Raw genomic sequence first — 6,842 nt, forward strand, 5'->3', positions numbered from 1 at the left:
ATGCCCTATCGAAAGTTGGGGTGTGACAAAGGACGAAGAGCCCCTTTTACCCTTGACTTACTAGTATCATTACTGCCCTTCTGATTTTCAGAACTTTCTGGAACGCCATCAACCTGCTTAACAATAGGAATTTCTGTCTGGACCTTATCTATAATTGTTGGCATATCAGATTGTACCTCTTCTAATTCAGCTACTGGCTCGAGATTTATCACCTTTTTTCGGCACTTTAGAGTATTTTACCACTCCGAGTACTGATAGCATATACACAGTCTACACTACCTCCCCCATTCTTCGGATTCGGAATAGTGTAACTAGAAAGTCCTCCCTTCTGTGGAGGGTGTTGTTCTCTGGAATATCTCGTATCTGTGACTCGAGCTTCTGAATGGAAGCCATGTGAGATCCCACTATTTCTGCTAGCCCCTTCAATGTTCTATCTGCTTTGTCTTAGTTGGCTAGCACCTTTTCAAGCATGCTCTCCAACCTAGAACTCTCTTATTCATTAGTCTGCCCCTTCGGTGGAATATAGGGATTTGAACTCCTATTTCCAAAGTTATTATTATTGTTGTAGTTTACCTGGTTCGAGCCACCATAGTTTTTGTTGTAATTTCCTTGTCCCTGTTGAGGTCTCTACTGATTCTGAGTTTGATTCTGATAGCCTTCTTGGTAATTTTGCCTCTGATAACCCTGTTAAGAGTTATTGACATAGTTAGCATCCTCATACTGCATAGGAGGCCCTTCTTGATATGGACCCTCTTGAACTTAGTACATTCCCTTGGGCATTCCCCGAATTCTTCAATGACATTAACCTTCTTCGCTTCCTTTTAATCAAGTCTCTTGGTCAACAAAGAATTATTAGTCGCTATCTGAGCTAAAGTCTGCTGAATCTCTTGATTCTCCTTCATAAAATTCTGGATCACCGGAGCTCCATAAGCCACACCAGTACAACCCGAGTGCCATGCCTGATTGTGAGTAGTAATCTTATCAAGCAATTGAGTGATATGAGCATAAGTCTTATTCATAAAACACCCATTAGCTACACTGTTAGCCACAACTTATGTCATTGGATCTAGCCCTCTGTAGAACTTCTCCATCAATATATTATCCAGAGAACCATGGTTTGGAGACTTTTGCAAATATTCTTTAAACCTCTCCCATGCTTCAAATAGTTGTTCCCCCGGTAGTTGCTTGAAGTCATAAATCTTTTCACGAATTTTCGCTCTCTTGCTCAGAGGGAACCACTTTTTGATAAACACGAAACCGTAGGAACCAAACTCTTTTGATCTTAGCCGAAAGCATCATCGCATACGGACATTCTACATATGTTGGGCACATACGCCCGCAAAATTCTTCAAATGTTATGATCATCATCGGTGGAATTATGGCCCTCGTTGAGCAATTGGTAAATCAAACCAATCTTGCGTTGCCATAGTAACTCGAGGTGGAACTAGCTATTCCATCTCGTATAACATATCGGCAAGAGTATTTGAAAACCTCTGCCGAATAGTTGTTACATCATCGCATACAAAACAAGGTGTGATGGAATAGAACAAGACTTTTAAGCACATATTTAGTAATTTCAAAACCGTAGTCCCATACGGCGCCAAAATTTCAAAAAATAATTCTTCAAATATAATAGCGAGGTTGGGATCATCATATGGTGGAAAAGGTTACTAAAGTCGTAGAGTACTTTCTTAAGATCTAATTTCTTATTCCGTTGAGTTTATAGAAGATTGTTTGTTTATGACTAATTGCTTTGGATTTTAATATATGGTAAAAGAAACCAAGGTTCTGTGCCCCGTCAAATAAAGTGTATGCTATGGTGATTGATCATGATATACTTCTAATGGATCGTTATCGAATGCACTTAACCTCTATTCCCTAATGTTTCCCAACGATTATTTCTCTCTATGATTTTCCCAAATATAAAAGAGTGTTTATGAAGAACGGTTAATTCGTGCCAAGTAAATTCCTCTTATTCCTAAGTGAAGTTATTAAACAAGGGTTAACGCCTCGAGTTCTTATTAATTATCCCTACCAAACCCTACTCACTTTCCCAAGTTAAGCAAAGTTTATGGCTTTAATCAATGTTTGCAACCATCAATTATGAATGAAGAACAAAGAATAAATAAACTCTAACAATCCATTTTGTGTATATCAATCCCAATCCCCAATCACAAAACACTCATCCTAGGGTGAGATAATAGTCAAAATACCCCCCAACGTTTGACCAAAATGCCAAACACACCGTGTGCGGGGAATAGAACAAGACTTTTAAGCAAAATGGCCCAAACTATTTAGAGCGTGAATACACCGCCAAAACGCGTGACGGCCTTTAAAAATCTGCAATGGACGCCAACTAATTTCACATACGATGCCAAAGATAAAATTTGAACTCCCTCCATTAAATCTTCATCTTCACCCTATTTAATATCCATCCCCATTTTTTGTTGTCAAAATAATATCCATATAAACCCAATCTCTAGGAAAATCCACATATGATTCCGAACAACTTATTAAAGAACAACTTTCCACCATAAACGAAAATGAAGAAAAAAATGAAAAATGGTGAAAGAAAAAGGAAAAATGGAAAAAAAAATAAGGATGAAAAATCTAATCTTGTTAAAGAAAATCGATTGGAAGTTGCTTGTTTGGAGTTGCTACTTGTTGCTTGGTTGGAGTTATTTAAGCACTAATTCTTTGAGTTGATTTGGGAGAAAATTAAACTCCATTGCTAAGAATTTATATGAAGAACACTAAATGGGTTTCTCTAAATTCTTGATTGTTTAACAATTTTTTGCAATTGCCCTTCTTTTGGGGTGGTCTTTAAATATTGCCCCTCATATTTGTGTTCTTTAAGTTTTGCCCTTCGCTTGGATACCAAGGTTCTAGGTTCGAACCCCCGTTCAGGCATAAAATAAAAAAATAATTTCGCAAGATAGTGGGTCGGAGAGTGTATGCTATGGATCCGATTGAAGTAAAAACCAAAGTTATGATATAGACATTTTTTTTTTTTTTTTTTAACTTTTCAAGGCACACTTTTAGTTAAGGCATACTTTTGGTTATGCCTTAATTAAAAGTATACCCCATAAGGCATAGTTCCTTAAGGAAAAATTTTGCCCCATAAGGCAAAACTAAATTATGCCTTGAGGAAAAGTTATGCCCCCTCCGGCATAACTTTAGTTTTTCCTTAAGGAAGTTATGCCTAGGGGATTTGCCTTGAGACTTTTTTTTTTTTTTTTTAAACTTTTCTCACACTTTTAGTTAAGGCACACTTTTGGCTATACCTTAATTAAAAGTCCGCCCCAAATAGTTCCTTAAGGAAAAGTTTTGCTCCATAAGGCATAACTAAACTATGTCTTGAGGAAAAGTTATGCCCTCCGGCATAACTTTAGTTTTTCCTTAAGGAAGTTATGCCGGAGGGGGGACACTCCTCCGGCCTTAAATTATTTCTTTATTTTATGCTTGAGCGGGGTTCGAACCCAAAACCTCGTATCCAAGCTAAGGGCAAAACTTAAAGACCACAAATATGAAGGGCAAAATTTAAAGACCGCAAATATGAGGGCAAAATTTAAAGACCACCCCAAAAGAAGGGCAATTCGCGAATATTGTTTAATCAAATTAATGGATGAACTTTGTTCTATTTGGTGTTAGGAAGCCCTTTCACATTTGGGTTTGTTTGGATTAGATTTGAGCAAGTTGGTGTGATTTTTTTTTCAACTCCTAGTGAAGATGATGATGATGATGATGATAATGTTGATGAAGATGAAGGAGAATGTATGGGTTTTCAGATCCTTAATAAAAATGGAGTATGGAAAATTGAGAGATTTTTTTTTTTTTTTTGAAGAAGAGTAGATGGATGGAGGAAGGGGGAAATTAATAAAAAATGGGGCAAAATTAAACACGTGGCACGTGGGCCAGGCGCGTGTGGACAACCGCCATTTAATATTTGGGGGTTGGCAGATATATACATCCATTTTGCTGCGAAAAAATTTGTCCGGGGGTAATAGGACCCCAAAAGGTTCGGTGTGTAGTTGGCATTTTAGTCAAACGTTGGGGGGTATTTTGACTATTATCTCGTTCACAACCTTAGTAGAGAAATTAGCTACTCATAGTGGAAGAAGAACAAGAATAAAATAGAAATCATAATGCTTACTTTTGATTGATTGGAATTGAAAGAAAGTAATTGCAATTGTTTGTTCTCCAAAAAGTTTCACAAACTATGAGTATTCAATGCTAGGGAATAATAGTTTAAAACTGACAACTGATAATAAATAAAACTCTACAATGAACTATTTATAAGGTTCCAAAAACATAAAATTATAAATTTGCAATTAAGTCCCTGACGGCATATGTTACGGTCTGTATAATAAAATACAGACCGTATAAAGTTATACGGCCAAGAGTTCTTTAAGTCTTCAGTGAGAATCACGATCGCCTTATACGGCCCGTATAAACTTATACGGTCCGTGAAACTTCATCTTCAAACTCAGTTTTCTGTCTCAATTAATTCCACTAAATACGATCGCCAACACTGCCCATATAATATTATATGGTCCGTGAAAGTTGCCCGTATAACAGCATCCTCCAACTTCAACATTCTGCTTCTCTTCTCCACTAATTACGGCCAGGGTTATGGTCCGTATAATTATATACGGACCGTGAAACTTCATAACATTGCCAAATGATGCAATTTGTGTGCTCTTGTCCTTTAACTCCTCGATTTACCTGAAACGCAACAAAACACATCAAAACGACACATACTTGCTTAAAAACAAGTAAAACTAATTCTCATAAAAAGATATTGAATGTGCCATAATTTCACCGCACATCAAATATCACCAAAAAGGTATTCAAGAAGAAACTTTCAACTTACCCCAAAAAAAGAAATAGCTGAGAGTTCTGTCATGATCGAATCGACAATAACGACACCAAATAAGCTTTGGATGATCTTTCCGTATGAAATTCTTTGTATTCCTATAGAGTTTCAAATGGGCCAGAAAAAATTGAGATGAAATATCATAATACAAATGTGAAATCTTTAAAAAATTAATTATCGCTATCTGCATGTTGAAATGTACATTTGTGACTTGGAGGATTTTGAGCAAACTCGAATTCTAGCAGAGAAGGGGAGCAAGAAGATAGAAAACATAGCAACCAACTATTTTGTGCCTTCTGATCTTTTAATTCATTCAATTAAGATATAATATTTTTTTAAATTTTACAATAGAATAATTAGGGTTAGCAACGACCAAGTCTCTCCATGTAGTTACTATTTCATTCCGGAAATTTCATCATAAAATTTTCAGCTTTTAATTAGTTGCACAAATCAGAGGCGACCTAATATAAGTCGCTGCTAATAACTTTTTTAGCGAGTTATCTAGTCCCGCTAAATGTAAAATTTTGTTGTGACCACTAGGGTCGCCACTATATGCCTAATTTCTTATAGTAGGGGTAAGTGTTTGATTTGAAAATACAAAGGGTGTATCTTAAACTAAGTCATATTATAGAAATAGTTAGCGTAATTAACCCAAAAATACGACCCAGTGAGCTAGTGATTGTTAGGTTTATGGCCATATTGACGGCATTTTCACTTATAAAATGTTGATTTAATTTTTAGTTTTGTGGGGTGGGGAGGCCGGGGGGGGGGGGGGGGGGGGTTGAAGGTAGAATAGAAGTAGTCTCTTAAGCAAATCGTAACCATAGGGTTCAGCTTGTTTGTTACCATAGTCCATGCGGTGCAATGAAACTTCGAGATATTTTATGTAGCGAAATATTGAAAAACTTTTCTTTTGTTGATGTTTAGAAAATTGAAATTCTTTTTGTAAAATATCCTCTTTAAACTTTGGCAACTTGTTTGGGCATTTATTTAGCATATAAAGCGATTTTTTGATCAGGTATTGAATCGGATAGGAGGTTTTGTATAAAAATGTGTTGCGGTTAATATTTTCTACACGTCATTAAAAAGTGGCCAGACATATTACTCTTCAATTTGAGTGATTTTTTGAGTGAAATATCAAAAGAGAAGCAACTTTTTTTTAAAGTAAAAGAACGAAAAATGATTTTGTCTATCTATTTTCAAGAGTACAGTTACCGTTTAAGCTAAGGGTGTCAAGTGGGCCGGGCCAGGCCATATAAATGGGGGTCACATGGGGCCGGGCCGGGGGCCGGGCCAGGCCATAGTTAGTGGGCCAGGTTGGGGGCCGGAAAGGGGTGTCCGGCCCAGCCCCCTACTCGGGTAGGGGTACGTAGTGGGCTAAGTGGGCCGGGCCGGGTTTTAGTTAGTGGGCCGAGATTTTTTTTTTTTTAAAAGTTCTAATACAAAAATAGACATTTACATTTACTACTAATAATAAAATTAATATTTACAACTAATGATAAAATTGCTAAATTAAAAAAAGTTTAGTCGTCGTCAAATTCAAAAAGCTAGCCGTTGTAAATTTAAAAAACTAGTCGTTGCTAATTTTATTTGAACCCCTAAATTTATGAATAACTGCACTTTGGTCATATTTTCAAACTATAAACACCCCTCCATTCTTCTTCATTTTCACACAATTCTCTCTTTATCTAAATTTGTTATTCAACTAGTGTACATTCTTCACCTCCACCTTCTCCTGGAGTTCGAAGATCAACTTCAAGTGCGGTGTGGATGCATTTTGAGCGAGTAAATGAGGAACATGCTAAATGTCAATATTGTGGTGACATATATCTCCACAAGTCCGGAGCGTCGGGTATTAGCCTATTAGGGGGGGGGGGGGGGGTGGAGGAGGGTATCGGTGTGTTGCGTAGACACTTGTGAAAAGGCATGAAATTGAACTGAATGATTTATCAAAGGTATATTTGTT

The 6,842-nt window shown here is 36.9% G+C and overlaps 1 non-coding gene across 1 annotated transcript; it reads left to right on the plus strand.

Moving 5' to 3' along the window:
* The first annotated feature begins 1,107 nt into the window (after window positions 1-1,107).
* On the plus strand, window positions 1,108-1,214 carry LOC132041286 (small nucleolar RNA R71). The gene has a single exon (XR_009410984.1). It is a non-coding gene; the product is annotated as a small nucleolar RNA R71 (small nucleolar RNA).
* The last annotated feature ends 5,628 nt before the right edge of the window (window positions 1,215-6,842 follow it).

The sequence above is a fragment of the Lycium ferocissimum genome, chromosome 12 (genome assembly GCF_029784015.1).
Source record: "Lycium ferocissimum isolate CSIRO_LF1 chromosome 12, AGI_CSIRO_Lferr_CH_V1, whole genome shotgun sequence".
Lineage (NCBI taxonomy): Eukaryota > Viridiplantae > Streptophyta > Magnoliopsida > Solanales > Solanaceae > Lycium > Lycium ferocissimum.